Below are 19,863 nucleotides of genomic sequence, written 5' to 3'. Positions count from 1 at the left end.
AGTATATTATAGAAAAGCCTGGAATTCTAGCCTAGATATGTGTTTGTGCTACCAAGTCATGTGTAACTTTCACTACTTAGGTGGCTTGTCCCAAGGATTACCTCTTATTGGTGAAGTTATAAAATTATTGAGAAAAATTTCAGAGACTTTTCTAGCTTCAAAAGCTTATGAAACATCAGCAGTTCCAGATTTGTGGTTTGGTGCAGGAAGTCTAATGCAGTAATTTCAAAAAAGTAGGGTCAGTTATTTTCTGAGGAAATCATTATTTTTCATTTTCAAGGCTTGCGTTCACAAGAAGACTTGTAACTTGACTAAGAATAAGCCAAATGAACAGGACCAGGTATGTTGCCAGTAACACAGTGCAATGTTTCTTTTTTATTTTTTTTAATGTTTATTTATTTTTGAGAGAGAGAGACAGACAGAGCATGAACAGGAAAGGGGCAGAGAGAGAGACAGAATCTGAAACAGGGTGCAGGCTCTGAGCTGTCAGCAGAGAGCCCTATGCGAGGCTGAAACTCCTGAATTGTGAGATCACGACCTGAGCTGAAGTTGGATGCTTAACCTACTGAGCCACCCAGGCCCCCCCACAGTCCAATGCTTCTGTATTAGTCTCCTTAGCCTGTTGTAACAAAATACGAGTCTGGATGGCTTAGTAACAGAAATTTATTTTCTGCCATTTTGAAGGCTACAAGTTTAAGGTAAATGTTCAGCTTGATTTTGTTTCTTGGAAAAGGCAGTCTCCCTGGCTTACAGAAAGCTACTTTCTCATTATGTCCTCCTATGGCCTTTAGCCAATGCACTTGTAGAAAGAATGAGCTTGCTAATGTTTCTCTTTTAAGAATACTAATCCTTTTGGAACAGTGCCCCACCCTTATGACTTCATTTATTCTTAATTACTTTTTAGAAGCTCAATTTCCAAATAAAACAACACTGAAGGTTAAAACTTCAACATATGAATTGGGGGAGGGAGACAGGAACAAACAGTAAGTCAGTAACAGTTTCTACCACTGGATCAGAAACAAAGACTCTCCATGATATTACTGAAGAATAAAATGAAGATCTCAATAGATAATATAAGGTGTATAAAAACAAAAACCTCATGCAATATAAAAAATGAACTAAAACTGGAGTCTGCTTCGATTTCTGTGTCTCCCTCTCTTTCTGCCCCTTCCCCACTAGTGTTCATGTTCTCTCTCTCTCTTTCTCTCTCTCTCTCTCTCTCTGAAAAATGAATAAATATTCAGGGTGCTGATTGGCTCAGTAGGCTGAGCATCCGACTTCAGCTCAGGTCATGATCTCAGTTTGTGAGTTTGAGCCCCCCAGTCAGGCTCTGTGCTGACAGCTTGAAGCCTGGATCCTGCTTTGAATTCTGTCTCCATCTCTTTCTGCCCTTCCTCCACTCACTCTCTGTCTCTCACTCTTTCTCAAAAATAAATATAAATTTTTTTCCAAAATGAATAAACCTTAATTTAAAAAAAAAAAAAAGGCAGCAAGAAACAAAAAGTTACCTACAAGGGAAAACCTATAAGACTATCAGCTGATTTTTCAGCAGAAACCTTGAAGGCCAGAAGGAAGTAGCATGATATATTCAAAGTGCTGAAAAGGAAAAAAACCAGAAGCAAGAAATACTCCACCCAGCCAGATTATCATTCAGATTTGAAGGAGAGATAAAGAATTTCTCAGACAGGGGTGCCTGGGTGGCTCAGTTGGTTAAGCCTCCAACTTCGGCTCAGGTCATGATCTCATGGTTTATCAGTTCAAGCCCCGTATCGGGCTCTTTGCTGACAGCTCAGAGCCAGGAGCCTGCTTCAGATTCTGTGTCTCCCTCTTTCTCTGCCCCTCCCCCTCATGCTCTGTCTCTCTCTCCTTCAAAAATAAATAAATATCAAAAAAAATTTTTTTTAAGAATTTCTCAAACAAAAGATAACGTGTTTATCACCACTAAGCAAGTCTTACAAGAAATGTTAACAAGATGTCTTTAAGTGGAAAAGAAATGGCCATAATTAGACATAAGAAAATTATAAGTAGAAAGATGTAATATATGACAACATGTACATAAAATGTAAAACAGAAAGTAAGAAAGGAAAAAGAGATGGGAAGAAAAAAGAGAAATAAGGTGTTTTTTTTTTCCTTTTCATTTCCAGAATGTATTTGAACTTGCATAACCAAATTAATATCAACTGATATTTATTTAAGATGTCATATATGGACCTCATGGTAACCACAAATCCAAAACCTATGATACATACATAAAATATAAAAGAGAAAGGAAGCCAAACAAAACACTATAGTAACTCATCAATCACAAAGAATAGAGAAGGAATAAAGAAGTACAAAAAAAAGAAAACAAATTAAAAATGGCAATAAGTACATACCTGTCAATAATTATTTTTAATATAAATAGCCTAAATGGTCCAATCAAATGACATAGGATGGCAAAATGAATGAAAAAAAAAAAACAAGACTGATCCATATGCTATCTAAAGAGGCTCACCTCAGATCTAAAGACACATATAGACTGAAAGTGATGACATGAAAAACATTCACCATCCAAATAGAAGCAAAAACAAAGCCAAAGTAGCAATATTTGTATCAGACAAAATATACTTTAAAACAAAGACTTTAACAAGAGACAAAGAAGGGGATTATGTAACAATAAAGAGATTGCTCCTATAAAGGGATATAACAATTATAAACATCTGTGCACCCAACACTGGAGCACCTAAGTACATAAAGTAAATATTAACAGACAAAAGGAGAGAAATTGATGGCAATACAGTAACAGTAGGGACTTTAACACTTTACATCAATGGATAGATCATCCAGGCAGAAAATCAATAAGGAAACAATGTCACTGAATGACACATTAGACCAATGGACATAACAGATATATACAGAACATTCCATCCTAAAACAGCAGAATACATATTCTTTTTAAGTGCACATGGAACATTGTCCAGGATAGATCACATTATAAACTGCTAAACAAGCCTCAGTATATTTAAGAAGATTGAAATCATACCATGCATCTTTTCCAATCATAATGAAACTAGAAATAAATCACAAGAAAAAACGGGAAAATGTGCAAGCACATGGAGACTAAATAACATGATACTAAACAACCAATGGGTCAATTAAACAATCAAAGAAATAAAAAATACATAAATACAAATGGAAATGAAGAAAACAAAATGGTCCAAAATCTTTGGGACACAGTGAAAGCAGTTGTAAGAAGGGAGTATATAGCAGTGCATGCCTACCTCAAGGAACAAAAAAATCTCAATTTAACCTTATACCTAAAGGAACTGGATAAAGTCAAAGCCCAAAGTGAGTAGAAGAAAGGAAATAATAAAAGTGTGAGCAGAAATAAATCACTAGAGACTAAAAAAACAATAGAAAAAAAATAATGAAACCAAGAGCTGGTTTTTGAAAAGATAAACAAAATTGACACATCTTTAGCCAGACTTATGAGGAAAAAAGATCTTAAAAAATAAAGTCAGAAACAAGAGAATATCTGACACTACAACGAATAAGAGAATATTATGAAAAATTATAAGTCAACAAGTTGGATAGCCTAGAAGAAATGGATAAATTCCTAGAAACATACAGTCTTCCAAAACTGAACCAGGAAAAAATAGAAAATCTGACAAGATCAATTATAAGTAACAAAATTGAAATGATTATAAAAAACTACTGAAAAATTAAAGTCCAGGATGAGAAGGATTCACAAGTGAATTCTACAAAACATTTAAGGAAGAGGTAATATGTACTATCTTCAAACTATTGCAATAAAAGTAGAAGGTGAAGGAAAATTTCCAAATACTTTCTAAGAGGCCAACATTATCCTGACACCAAACCAAAGACACCACAAAACAAGAAATCACAGGACAATATCCCTGATGAAAACAGATATAAAAATCCTCAACAAAATGTTGGCAAACCACATACAAAAAACATTTAAAAGATCATTCACCCAAAACAAAAGAGATCATTCACCAGGATTATGTAGGATTTATTCTAAAAATGAAAGGGTGGTATAATATTTACAAATAAATTGATATCATAAAACACATTAATGAAACAAAGGATAAATTTATATGATCGTCTCCTTAGAAGCAGAGAAAGCACTTGACAGATTCAAAGTTCATTCATGATAAAAACTCTGAACAAAGTAGGTTTAGAGGGAACATACCTCAATATAATAAAGTCTGTGTATGAAAACCCACACCTAACGTCATCCTTAATGGGGAAAAACTGAGAGCTTTTCCCAGATTGGGAACAAAACAAGGAAGTCCATTCACACCACTTTTATTCTCCATAGTACTGGAATTTCTAGGCATGGCAAGAAGACAAGAAAAAGAAATAAGAGGCATCCATATTGGTAAAGAAGAAGTTACACTGTAACTATTTGCAGATAAAATGATACTATACATAGAAAATTGTAAATCCACCAAAAAACTATTATAAGCAATAAATGAATTAAATTGTAGGAAAAAAATTAATACCCAGAAATTGGTAACATTCCTACACACTAATAAGAAAGTAGCAGAAAGAAGAATTTTACAAAAGCATTCAAATTTGCACCAAAAAGAATAAAATGCCTAATAATAAACTTAACCAAGGAGATAAAAGCCATACTCTGGAAAGTATAGAACACTGGTGAAAGATACTGATGATGACACAAACAAAAAAATATTCCATCCTCATGGGTTAAAAGAATTAATATTACTCAAAGCAATCTCTATCAAAATATCAGCAACATTGTTTTCACAAAACTAAAACAAATGATATTAAAAATTGTATGGAACCATGGAGAATTCCAAATAGCCAAAGAAATCCTGACAAAGAGGAACAAAGCTAGAGATATCACAATCCCAGATTTCAAGATATACTATAAAACTCATAATCAAAACAATATGGTACTGGCAGAAAAGTATACACATAGATCAATGGAAGAGAATGAAGAGGAATTAAATAAACCCACATTTATATGGTCAATTAATGTGACAAAGGAGGCAAGAATATACAATGGGGGAAATGATAGTCTCTTCAATAAATGGTCCTTGGAAAACTGGACAGCCACACGTAAAGGAATGAAACTGGACCACTATCTAACACCATACATGAAAATAAACTCAAGATGGATTAAAGACAGAAATGTGAGATGTGAGACCATAAAAATCCTAGAAGAGAACATAGTCCATAATTTTGCTGACATCAGCCATAGCCACATTTTTTTAAATTTTTTTAATGTTTAATTTATTTTTTGAAGGAGAGAGAGAGAGAGCATGATCAGGGGAGGAGCAGAGAGAGAAGGAGACACAGAATTCGAGGCAAGATCCACGCTCCATGCTGTCAGCACAGAGACCAACGCGGGGCTCAAACCCATGAACCATGAGATCATGACCTGACCTGAAGTCGGTTGAGCTGAGCCACCCAGGTGCCCCTAGCCACGTTTTTCTAGATAGGTCTCCTGAGGCAAAGGAAATAAAAGCAAAAATAAAATGTTGGGACTCATTAAAATAAAAAGCTCTACATAGCAAAAACAAAGCAAACAACACCCCCGTCCCCCCAAAAACCTTCAACAAAACAAAAAGACAACCTACTGTTGAGAGAAGACATTTGCACATCATATATCCAATAAGAGGTTACTATCTAAAATACATAAAGAAGTTATATAACTCAACACACACAAAAAAAATTTTTTTTTTAAAAACCTTGATTAAGAAGTCGACAGAAGATCTGAATGGACATTTTCCCAAAGAAAACATTCACAAGGCCAACAGGTACATAAAAAGAGGCAACATCACTAATCAAGAAAACGCAAGTCAAATCAACAATGGGGACCTTGCACCTATTACAATGGCTAGAATCAAAGAAGATAATAAATAAAAAGTATTGATAAGGATGTGGAGAAAAGGGAGCCTTCATTCACTGTTTGTGGGAATGTAAATTGGTACCACCACTGTGGAAAACAGTATGGAGTTTCCTCAAAAAAATTAAAAATAAAAAACACCATATGATCCAGTAATCCCACTACTAGGGATTTACCCAAAGGAAAAAAAAAAAGCACTAATTTGAAAAGATATATACATCCCTATGTTTACAGCAACATTATTTACAGTAGCCAAAATAGAGAAGCAACACAAGTGCCCACCAGTGGATGAATGGATAAAAAATGTGGTGTGTGTGGGTGTTCCATATATATGGAATGTGTGTGTGTGTGTGTGTGTGTGTGTGTGTGTGTATACACACACCCCATACATATATATATTCCATACATATATATATTCCATATATATACCATATATATTCCACATATATATAATTTATATATATAGTTTGTAAATATAAATTTATTATATATATAATTATAATATATTATGTTATAATTATATATATAAATTATGTACATATACGTATATAATATATACATGTATATATAATATAATTATATTATAATTATATATAATTATGTTACAATTATATATAAATTATATACATAATTTATATATATGGAATGTATATATATGTAATATATACATTCCATATATATATATTCCATATATATATATAATATATATATGTATATACATACATACATAAGCCATAAGAAAAGATGAAATCTTGTTATTTTGTGACAACATAGATGAACCCAGAGGATCTTATTCTAAGTGAAATAAATCAGCCTGGAAAGAAAAATACCATATGATTCCTCTCATGAGTAGAATCTGAAAGAAAAAACAAGTGAATAAACATAAAGCAGAATCATACCTATAAATATAGAGAACTGATTGTTGCCAGAGGAAAAGGGGTGGGAAGTTGAGAAAAATGGGTGAAGGGGAGTGGGAGATATAGGCTTCCAGTTATGGAATGAATAAGTCATGAGAATAAAAGGCACGAATAAAAGGCACAGCATAAGGAATACAGTCAGTGATATTTTAATAGCTATGTAATGGGATGAATGGCAGCTACACTTGTGCTGCACATAGTGCAATGTATAAATTTGTCAAACCTGAAACTAATGTAACATTTTGTGCCAACCATACAAAAAAACCTAACAAACAAAAACAAAAAAACAAAAAAACACAGTGATAGACCCTAATGTCCATCAACTGACAAATGGGTAAACAAATGTGGTATATGTATACAACATTGTTCACCCACTAAAGGGAATGATGTACTGACACATGTTGTATCATAAACAGTCATTGAAAACATTACGCTCAGTGAAAGATTCTAGATACAAAAGAATATATATTATAAGATTCCTTTTACATGAATTGTCCAGAATATATAAATCCGTAGTAGCAGAAAATAGATTAGTGGGTACCACAGTCTGGGGAATTGGGGATGGGGAATGACTGCTAATGGATAGAGGGTTATGAAAATGTTTTTGGAATTAGATGGTGGCTGTGATTGTACTATTTTGTAAATATACTAAATAAACATTTAATCATACACCTTGGAAGGATGAATTTTTTGATACATAAATTATGTATCAGTCAAGATTATATGAGAAATAATGAAGGCAAAATAAAGATAATTTCAGAAAAACAAAAGAAAAAACAGGGAAAAATAACTTATTTCCCTAGCCTGGGAGACACTTCTAGAAAAATATTGCGGGGCACCTGGGTGGCTCAATCAGTTAAGCATCCGACTTCAGCTCAGGTCATGATCTCACAGCTTGTGAGTGTGAGCCCCACATCGGCCTCTGTGCTGACAGCTCAGAGCCTAGAGCTTGCTTTGGATTCTGTGTCTCCCTCTCTCTCTGCCTTTTCCCCACTCATGCTCTGTCTTGTCTCTCAGAAATGAATAAATGTTAAAGCAAAATTTAAAAAAATCCCTTTAGAAAAACACTGCAAAGGCTGATGTCAAAGAGATTACTGCCTATTTTGTCTTCTAGGAATTTTATAGGTTCAGATCTTATACCTAAGTCTTTAATTTTAAGTTTATTTTTATGTATGGCATAAGAAAGTTGTGTACTTTCATTCTTTTTCATGTAGCTGTCCACTTTTCCCAGCATTAATTATTGAGAAGACCATCTTTCTCCATTGTATATTCTTGCTTCCTTTGTCATAGGGTTTTTCAAATATTTAAAAATTTATTTTGAGCTAGAGAGTGCATGAGTAGGGGAGGGGTAGACAGAGGCGGAGGTTAAGAATCCCAAGCAGGCACTGCACTGTCAGTGGGGCTTGGACTCATGAACCTGGAGATCATGACCTAAGCCAAAGTCAGATGCTTAAGTGACTGAGCTACCCAGGTGCCCCCTTCATTGTAGATTAACTGACCACATAAACTTGGATTTCATTCTGAGCCCTCTATTCTGTTCTGTCAATCCATATGTCTACTTTTGTGTCAGTACCATACTGTTTTGATTACTACAGTTTTGTAGTATATCTTGAAATCTAGGATTGTGGTATCTCCAGCTTTATTCTTCTTTCTTAAGATCAATTTGGCTATTTGGAGTTAACTATTGGCACTATACCAAAATAAAAACGTTTTGCAAAGAAAAGGAAACCATCAATATAAAGAAAAGGAAACCTACTGATCAGAAGATATTTGCAAATGATATATCTGACAAGGGGTTAATATCCAAAATATATACAGAACCTCTGCACTCAAAACACACACACACACACACACACACACACACACCCAGCTAAAAAACGGGCAGAGGATATGAATAGACATTTTTTCCAAAGAAGACATACAGATGGCCAACAGACACATGAAAAGATGTTCAACATTACTAACCATTAGGAAAATGTAAATCATAATCACAATATCACATTAAACCTGTCAGAAACCTGTCAAATCAAAAAGACAAGAAATAAAAATATTGGTAAGGGTGTGGAGAAAAGGGAACCATCATGTATTGTAGGTGGGAAGGTAAATTGGTACGGCCGCTGTGGAAAACAGTGAAGGCTCCTCAACATATTAAAAATATAGATATTATTTGATCCAGTAATCCCAACTACTAGAGATTTACCCAGAGAAAATAAAAACACTAATTTGAAAAGATTATGTATTTCTATGTTTATAGCAGCATTATTTACGATAGCCAAAATATGGAAGCAACCCAAGTGCCAATCAACAGATGAATGGATAAAGAAGTGGTAATATGTGCCTATATGTATTAGCCATAAAGAAAGAGGAGATCTTGACATTTGTGACATCTACGGACCTAGAAGGTATTATGCAAAGTTAAATAAATCAGTGAAAGACAAATACCATATGATTTCACTTATATGTAGAACCAAAACAAAACAAATGAAGAAAAAAAAGAAACAAACCAAAAAACCAGACTCTTAAATACAGAAAACAAATGTGGTTGCCAGAGGTGGGTGGGAGAAGAGTAAAATAAAGGTAGTTATGAGGAACAAACTTATAGTTATAAAATAAGTAAGTCACAAAGATGAAAATTACAGCACAGGGAACATGGTGAATGATGTAATAACATTGTAGTTATATGGTGACTACACTTACCACTAACTAATGAGCACTGAGTAATGTATAGAATTGTTGAATCAATGTTTTACACCTGAAGCTACCTTTATATTGTATGCTAATTATACTTCAATTTTTAAACAAAGCCTAATGGAAAAATCTTAACAGATAAGAAATTTAGTGAATATGCTTTAAACCATTTGCTTTTCACCTTAACCAATATATAAGAAATGCCTGGTTCTTCTATATATTTTCCATCCCCCCTCAGACACAATGACTGATTATATATTATGAATATACAAGCCTAATAAGCCTGTTCAGATAAAAACCAGATTTGTAACTCACTTTATATTTTAAAGTCCAAAGTAGATGTTTGTAGGGATAATTAAATGCAAGGGTAAAATCGTTAGTTGTAAGTATTATTACTTGTTATTGTAAAACTTTGCAAATAAGTTTAGGAACATATAATTCCTGAGATTGGCCATTGAGAATAAATTCACGTTTTTAGCATGGGGAAAGAATTTAAATCTCTGCATTTAGGTTTCTGCTCACAATTTGTCTCAAATTTTCCAGTAATCCCTGCCAATGTATTCAATAAGTAAAAATCTGAATTAAGTTACTGCTTGGTTTCTCACTGCACTGAGAAGGAAACAAATACTGATGTTGTTGTGTAAAGCCTCTATGCCCCAGTTTCCTCTATCTTATGTTCACCTTTCTTGTACTACTCTCCACTTCACTTGGTTTTCTTCAGCCACATGCTTCTTCATTCTTGCCTATAGGAGATTCATGATTGATTATTTCTTCATTGAGGTTCTGGCATTAGGCTGATTGGATTAATCTATGGAGCAAAGTAATCTGTGAACCAGTTACCCATGTAAGTAATATTCTTTCCTTCAAGGAAAGTGATGACATCATTCAAATCCAGGAATATATTTGTCATCTTGGCTCTCTACCTCCCTACACCTCTCATAAGCATATTCAGTCAGACTCCAAACGGAGGTACTGAGCATGTTACGAGGTTTGAAGGTACTGATAGTCACATAGAACTACCTCTGTAGAGAAGATGGTAAGGTATCCATCAATGACAAATGTGGCAAAGATGTTGAATTTTAGAGGAATATCTTCTCATATCTAGAAAATGCCCAAATTTGCATTTAACAGTATAGATTTTAACTTTTTGATTAAAACAGAGACAAAATACCCAGCTCAAACATTTGTTATGAGAAGAAAATGAGATCATATATTAAATGAGAGAAACAAATCAGCCTTAAAATGCAGGTACTGAATAACTAGATGGACTGTTTGCTACAGCAAGCACACTAGCACTTTCATTTTTTAATAACCTTATTGTGTGGATGTTCACAATCACTCAAAATAGGATAAACCACATGTGCTGAAAACACGCACACATGGACACACAGGCTCTACTAAATATTTACTGCCATAAGATCTTTGAAGAGGTATAAATGAGCCCATTTCTGATAGAATATCAGATAGAATATCAGAATATCTAATAGAATACTTAAAACAGTGTTACGTGTGGCTCATAGCTAGTCTCCGAGGGGGAAAATTGTTCCCAGGGCTGCATCTGTTCCAGAGTCCCCTACATGTTCCATATGCATCCTCAATTGTATCATCAGTTGGGAATGATGTCTTCACATGATTCTCACTCCTTTCTCTACACTCTGGTTTATCAGTAAGGTAAGTGTTAAATAAGTAGCACAAGTAAACCAAGAACCAAATGTAAGCTTTTGCCAAATACAAACCAAAATTTTATTATATTGTATCTATAGTTCATTAAATGCTAAGGAAACAACATGACAGCTGTCACTGTAGGATCCTATATTTTTGAGAAACCAAAGGTAGTTCTTCATATGAAGAACAAAAATTTCTAACATAAAAGGAATGTAAAATTAATAAAGTTCTATTATCTTATTCTAAAGCCAAGTTCACCATTTGCTTTTCCTTTTTCATACCAAAACATAGAAAAATGGAGACATATGCATTGTTAGGTACATGGGGTTTTGATTTTATAAATGTGTTTTACTCCAACCCATCTTTTGTAATTTTATACCTTTTCAAGGAACTAGAGAGAAATATTGTCTAGCAATGCAGACATAAAATGCAGTGTAAATGTGTGGTAAATTTACATTTTTGGATCCAAGCAAAATTTTGCCAAGGTGCTTCTTTCTGGCATTGACTGCAAACAATACTCAATACCTATTCTGAGAAATACTTTCTGTTCCTTGTAATTCGTTATACAACAAGACTAGTAGTTTTTCCATTTTCTCTATTCATATTTTCATTTCATAAAGCTCACACTTAATAAATGGCTTGAATCTATACATGTTTTGGAGTATTCAGCACTTAAATTTGTTAAATTTATCCATTACTTTACAGCCATCCACTCACCCTCTCATCTATCCAGCATTACTGAGTATTTACTATGTGCCAGGCAGAGTAAGTTCCACATGCTTGGAGTATATGGAGAATGAACCAAAGATCTCTGCCCTGGTAGAGCTTATATTCTAGCTAATAAGAGAGAAACCATCAAAAGTAACTTTAATAAATAACAATATTACAAATATGTTAGGAGATGATAAATTCTATGGGAAAAAGTTTAAGTAGAGCAAGGCAAGTGGATTTACACGTTCTGGTGATAAAACAGATGGAACAATGTAGTACTAAATGATGTGGGGAAGGTAGGGTTCATTAAGATACAATTTGAGCAGATACCTGAAGTAGGTTTGTCAGTTGTCCAAATAGCTATTTGGGGCAAGAACATCTAGGCACAAAGGAGAGGTGGGGCACAGTCCTGAAAGTGAGCATTGGCTTGATATGTTTAAGGAAGTTCTTAGATGTCAGTATGGCTGCAGTGTTTAGGGCCAAGGAAAGAGAAGTAGAAGATGAAGGTGGAAGTAATGTGAGCCTAGTCACCTAAAGACTTAGAAGACATTTTAAGGACTTTGGATTCTACTGTGAGGCAATGGCCAGCCATTGTAGTTTTTAGCAGAGGGGTAACATGAACTTACATTTTTGAAGGATTCTGTCAGTTTTGGGTTGCTAGAACAAAACAACAAAGACTGGTATCTTAAACACTTATTCCTCACATTGCTGGAGCATGGGAAATCTAACATGAAAGCGTCAGTAGATTGAATTTCTGTTGAGAACCTGCTTCCTGGCATATAAGCAACTACCTTCTTGCTATATACCCAAATGGCAGAAAGAGAAAGCTCTGGTGTCTCTTCCTCTTCTAATAAGGACACTAATTCCCTCATGGGGCCTCTACCTTCATGACCTTATATAAACCTAATGGCCTCCCAATGGCTCCATCTCCAAATATCATCACATTGGAGATTAGGGCTTCAACAAGTAAAGGGAGTGTGGAAATCACAAACATTCAGTCCATAACAGATTACTTTGGTTTCTCTGTTAATACTAGATTGTAGGAGTGGCAAGGATAGACCTATGGAGACAAATAATCAGGCTATTCCTTGTTTTCATTTTCAGCAAAATAAAATTCTGGTTTACTGTTCAGCAACATTGTTTCACACATACCTCAAACAGGCCAATGAATAAAGAAACAAGCAGCAACTTCATAGAGGGAAAAAAAGGGGAAAAAATAAACTTTTTATCTTTGGTCTTTTTAGCCATCTCATAGAAAGTAACTACTTATAGTACAACTAAAAACAAATACAAAAAAAGTTACTGGAATTCTCAGAATAAGATTGTTTTATTGCTTTTGCTTTTTAGAACAAGGTTATTTTCCTCCTTTAAGATCACAATAAACATGATCACACTACAAGTAAAGTCAGAGATAGGACAGGGAACCTTCTGAAGGACGATTTGGTCATCCAAGATCATTAAAAATGACTGACCCCTAACAATATAGAAAAAATATAAAATGTAGATAAAAAACACAAATTTCCCTTTTTAAAGTGTTTTTAAGGAAAAAAAGAACAAGGCCTTGGATGTTTTGGTTCTTTTTCTCTCCCCTGGTGCAAATTCACATCGTGGTTGTGTGTGACATTTGAGGGTGGCGCTGCCCAGGATGGGCGGGTGAGACTGTCCATGGTGACCACGTTTAGATGCTGAGGTGGGAAGTAGAGGGTGAATAGGTCACGATGGTCTTTTTCTCAAGTTTGACTTTCCCTTTTTTGATGTCTAGTCATCTGTGTTGCTTTTCTGCTTCTTGTCGTGGATACTGTCATCCTCATCATCTTCAGCCGTCCATTTGCCAGTAGCTGCCTCGGCCTCATCTTCATCCTCTTCCTCGCGTCGCCTTCCTCTCCTCCTCTTCATATTCCTCATCATCAGCCTACTGCTCCCCATTTGCCTCATTAGTGTTCCCATCAGCAGGAGCGTCCTTTTCATTCTCCACCTCGTCTACAACTTCCTTCTTCTCCTTTAAGTCCTTGCTGATCTCAGAGCTGGTGCCTGGAGACGTCTGGCTTGATGGGGTCATGCAGGTGATCCGATGCAGGCAGGGGATTAAAAGGAAAGCAAGAGTAGGAGGACTCTGGAGTCCTGTACTGGACTGGAGTCCAGTCGTGGCGGAGGAGGTGTACTGTGGATGTGGTTGCAGGGAATCAGGGGCCAGACTGGGGAACAATCTATCCCTTACTTAAATTATGAGATTATATTGGTTCCACCAGGCTAATATAAGCAGAAGCTATGTAAACTGGTCAAACTCTGGATGTATTTGGTGATGAAACCAATAGGATTTCTTGGAAGTTCCTGATAGGTGAAGTAGGGTTCCAAGGTCATGTATTAAGAAACTGGAAGGATAGAGTTACGATTTATGAGACGGGAGAGGCTGCAGGAAAAAACAATTTGGGGGATGGAGGTGTGAGAATTAAAGTTGTAGTTTGCAGTTGAGCTTCCATTAAAAGGTGAGGTGGAGATTCAGCTAGCTGGATGTATGTCTGGAGATCACAGGAAAGATCAGGGATATGGATATAAACTTAGCAATGAATACACACGATGGCATATAAAGATCCAAGCATAGATGCAGTCAAAACATGGATGAGTATAGATAAAAAATAATAGATGGTCATGGATTGAATTACATATTAGACTATTCCATATTAGAATATTAAGAACAAAAGAAGAAACTACCAAAGCAGACTGAGAAGGAATAACCAATGAGGTAAGAGAAAATTTCATGTGACGTCTGAAGCTCAGTAAAGTCTACCAAAAAAGGAGTGATAATGATGCTGCTTATAGGTCAAGTATGATGAGAAATGTAAATGGACCATTGGAATTAGCATTGAGGTTATAGGTGACTTCAATAAGACATTTCTAACAAACAACTGTATGAATCTCTTCCTGACCTCTTTACCTCTTGCCTAGCCATCTTCAATTCTAACTTCTTCTTATTATGATTACCAGTTATTAATTTTTCCTTTTGTTTCTAATTAAAAAAGGAGTATATGCTAGTTGAATTAGTGAAATAATTTCACACCATTTTCCATACGAACCTAAATGGAAAAATGTACAATTCTATTTATTTAAGGGTCATGTTTTTAGTTTGTGTTGACAAAAACTGGTCCTAATTGCTCTAATAGAGAAATATAAATTTGAATATCTTTAGTAGTTGCATTTACATTAATATGTGTAAATCAAAATTTAATCCATTTGTTCTGAACAAATAGTTATTTCCGGTTTTTGTCTCTATACATGGTACTGTAACAGTATTTTCAAATATCCTGATATACCTGTATTTTTGTTTCAGTTGGGTAGTTTTTCAAAAGTTGAATTCATAGTCAAAGCATATGTATATTTTACAGTATAATGGATATTGTTGCACCCTCACTAGTAAGTAATGTTTACCATAACTTTACTAGCATTGGATTGTACTAATTTTGTTTTTTTATTTTTTATTGTTTTAGGATTTTCTAATCTGAAAGATATATGAATTGTTGCTGTGGTTTGCATTTCTCTGAATAGTAATCAGGGCAAGCACCATATAATAACAGTATTTTGATTTTGCTCTTGTGTGGATTACCCATTCTTTCCCTTTGTTCACTTATTTTTTCTCCTTTTTTAAAAAGTTTATTTATTTTGAGAGAGAGTGTGCATGCGTGAGACAGACAGAGAGAGAGGGAGAGACAGAGAATGTGGGATAGGGGCAGAGAGAGACAATCCCAAGCAGGGTCTGCGATGTGAGCACAGAGCCCAATGTGGGGCTCGATCTCCCAAACCCTGAGATCATGATCTGGACTTAAATCAAGAGTCAGATGCTTAACAGATTGAACCACCCAGGCTCCCCCGTCCATTTAATTTTTAAGTAGTATCCCAGAAACTACTTTTTTTCCTACTATAATGTTTTTTAGAACTCCTTTTATTTCTTCCACATATGCAGTTACATCACCTGGGTCAATCCTAGAAAGGTATCTTTTTGCTGCTTCTTTTTTCCTTAAACTTCCTCAGGATTGATGAACTATGTTAATTGTCTCTAAGAAAGCTTTTTCTTTAATTTAGTATTTGTTTGGTTGTCACAACAGAATGGTACTATGCTAGGCACTAAAACCGATATAGTTAAGGAAGTAATGTTCCTTTAACGGTAAAAGAAATGGAAAGTTACAAAGATAATTACTTGAATAGGAGACAACACAGCATGCTCACACAGAGAGTTAAAAGCTTACCAGTTTTTCCAAAGTTCCTCTGTAAGGCATACAACCGCTCATGAGTGAGGAAATATCCCAAAAGAAAGTCTCCATTTGCCACACTGAAGGAGGTTTTCATATCATACTAGTTCCCTGACCTTCACTAAACCATGTTGGAGATGGGAGGCTAGGTATCTGGCATCCTGATAATCAGGTACAACTCGTGTCAACACATTCTTGAGTTTCAATTACATAGGTGGGCTGAGAATTTCCCAGTTTTTCAGGTCTCATTTTATTATTTCTCATTTTCAACATTAATTTCTACTTCTCTTCCCTTTCTTTGGGCAAATAAACAAAAGTATTGAATATGTTTGTAGTAGTGACAGGTAACTTTCACCCTTATCTGTTTGCTCACTTTTTTTTTCTTATTAACTAATTAACAAGGCAGTGCTGCTCCTCAAGGTTTAAGATGGTCTGTACTTACCAGCCTTTTTTGTAGGTAGATATGGCTGTATGACTAAGTTCTTGCCAATGAAATAGGAGTGGAAGAAATGCATGCTACTTTCACATCATTTACTTAAAAGAAGCATGCTGACCCTTTGTTTCCTCTTTCTGTCTTCCCCGTGAGTTTTACTATGTAGTGGTCAGCCAGCTTCCATCGTGATAATAAAGGCAACTTAGTCTACACAAGATAACCAAACCTAAGAATCAGAAGAACCAGAAATTTCAGTGGCTGCAACAGCAATGATTTTGGCCCTGCACTGCCTATCCACCTATATAGTAAAATGAAAACACATAAACTAACCAAAATAAAAAAAAATGGTCTTGTTTTGAGCCACAATATTTTGGAGTCTTTTCAAAATATCACAGTAGTCTAGCCAAGGGATTGGCAAACTCTTTGTGTGAAAGGCCAGACAGTAAACATGTTCAGCTTTGCAGGCCTTACAGTTTTTGTTGTGACTACACCATCTGCCCTAAACCTGTCCTTTCAGGGTAAAGGGAGACAGACATAGATAATACAGAAATGGATGAGCATAGCTGTGTTCCAATAAAACTTAAAAAAAAAAAAAAAACAACTTTTTAGTCATTTGTTTCATGGATATAGTTTGATAGTTTGATGTCTGCTGATCCAGCCCACAATATCATACAATCTTTTTGGTCATACATGTGTTTGAAAAAAATATTTTTGTGTGAATATACATTTGTTTTAAATTTATATAAATTGTATTGCATTGAAGACATAATTTAAAATTTTGTTAATACCGTAAATTTAAGATTATATTATAATTTGCATTTGTTATTGATTACTTCTGATTATTGCCTGGATTTCCATAATAATTACTTAGGAGACAACTGATATGTTAATATATTGAATCTTCTGATAGATGAAAATGATATAGTTCTCCATTTGTTTAGGTCCTCTTTAGTTTTACAGTTTTTGGTGAGCCAAACTTACACACATATGCTTAAATGTTTGGCTTAGTAATTTGTATGTTTTGACACTATTGTTAGTAGGGCTTTTAAATTTCCATTTCTAGCCATTCAAGCCTATTTACAGAAATGTATTTGAATTTACATATTAACACTATATAACACAACCTTAATTCATCAGTACTTATGGTATCTTTTTCTGTGGATTCCTTAATATTCTCTATAGAGATAATTACTCTGATAGAAAAAAATAAAATTTTACTTTTTTTCCCAAGTATCTGTGCTTGTATTTCTTCTTTCTCACTTCACTGCACATTCACAAATTTTCAGTAATGAATACAAGTAGTAAGTGTAGACATTCCTTTTTTGTCCCCGATTAAAATGGGAAAGCATTCAAATTTTCATCATTGCCCATTGTGTCCATTGAAAGTGGTTTTGAAGATTGCTCTTAAGCAGAATGAGGAAGTTCCCTTCTATCTTTAGTGTGCTGAGAATTTTATTATAAATAAGTATTGATTTTTGTCAAATGGTATTTCAGCAACCAGGGCCCTATGCACATGGTTTTCCTCCTCTATTCTGCTAATATGGTGAATTACATTTTTATAACATCTTTTTTTGTGGGTGAATAATTTTCCACTGTATGGCTATACTACATTTATTTGTCAGTTTATAGACATTTGAATTCATTTCACTTTTTGGCCATTATGAGCATTTATGTACAAGTTTTTATATGAACATGTGCTGTCATTTCTCTAGCAGAATCTAGAGCAATGATTGGGTTATAAATTAACTGGATGTTTAGCTTTAAGGCAGTGCCATGCCGTTTCGCAAAGAGGTTTCGCCATTTTACCATTCCCACGCAATATAAGAGTTCTGTCTCCTACCATCCCTATCCTAAACACTTGTACTTACAGACTGCTGTCTGCTGGGTCACTTCATGCTTTTCTCAGTTAACTGCATTTTATCAAAACTCATTGGAACTGTCCAAAGATCAGTTTTTGCCACTTATACTGTAATCACTATGTTTAATTAAATGTTATGTCAACAATTAAAAATGAATGCAAATAAAGAATTTGTTTTCTTGAAATCTAAGATGAATTCTTTAGAAGGACTTCAAAAAAGCTAGTTAATAAAAGAACGCAGACAAATTAAGCATGGAGAAGGTAATGTAAGAGATTAGATGGAACTTCACAAAATTGCAAGAGGATTCTACACTCAATTTACTTTGGAAGTTTCTGGATATTTCTCTACCACTTTTTTTAATTTTTTTTTTAACGTTTACTTATTTTTGAGACAGAGAGAGACAGAGCACGAACGGGGGAGGGACAGAGAGAGAGGGAGACACAGAATCGGAAGCAGTCTCCAGGCTCTGAGCCATCAGCCCAGAGCCCGATGCGGGGCTCGAACTCATGGACTCACAGACCGTGAGATCGTGACCTGAGCTGAAGTCGGCCGCTTAACCGACTAAGCCACCCAGGCGCCCCTTCTCTACCACTTTTAAGAAAATAAATTGGAAATCATAATTGATATTTTATGGGAATAGTTACAAAAATGAAAGAAAAAAACTGAAGAAGAAGAAGAAGAAGTCCCCCTCCCCTCAAAAAACTCTATTCAGTGGATACGTTTATCAAAAAAGCACGCGCCTATATGAAGATTGATAAATGAATACATACAGGTGTTTATGTTAACATAAAATGTTTAAGAGTTTATTTTGTATTTTGATGATTCTCTATGTTTAATTAACTGTTAGTCAATGAACTACAACTAAGAAAACTATCAAGCATTTTATATCATTACATTGTCCTTGATCTTAGAGAAGGCATGTATTTTGCTGTTCTCCTCTTAAAATTTTATTTTCTGGATGTCAATCTCCCATCAAAATGGTGAAACTCATAAAATAAAATAATGGAAATAAAGAGGACTTGATCAAAAATGGGGTTGAGTATATTCAAGGCATATGTTGCTAAATTTGCTGGGCATATGTTGTTCAGTTTAAAAATCATTGGATGAATGAGTGAAACAAACAGAATAAAAACTAGATTTCAACTTCTTGTTTGAAGTTGAAATGATAAAATATTTATCATGGTAGAAATATCTTATATGAATAAAAATATGTGTGGTAAAACAAATGTGCTGATATTTAAGTACTCATGTGTGTTCATAAATTAAGTCACTCATATATAAGGGATACTCCTCAGTAACAATTAACTGAACATATTCAAAGTCCTAAACATATAAAGGCAAAGAAAAACATAGTGTAAATTAAAAAAAAATTTTTTTTAACGTTTATTCATTTTTGAGAGACAGAGAGAGACAGAGCATGAGCAGCAAAGGGGCAGAGAGAGGGAGACACAGAATCCGAGGCAGGCTCCAG

Source organism: Neofelis nebulosa, chromosome 3 (assembly GCF_028018385.1).
Source record: "Neofelis nebulosa isolate mNeoNeb1 chromosome 3, mNeoNeb1.pri, whole genome shotgun sequence".
Classification (NCBI taxonomy): domain Eukaryota; kingdom Metazoa; phylum Chordata; class Mammalia; order Carnivora; family Felidae; genus Neofelis; species Neofelis nebulosa.
Note: the sequence above shows the minus strand (reverse complement) of the source record.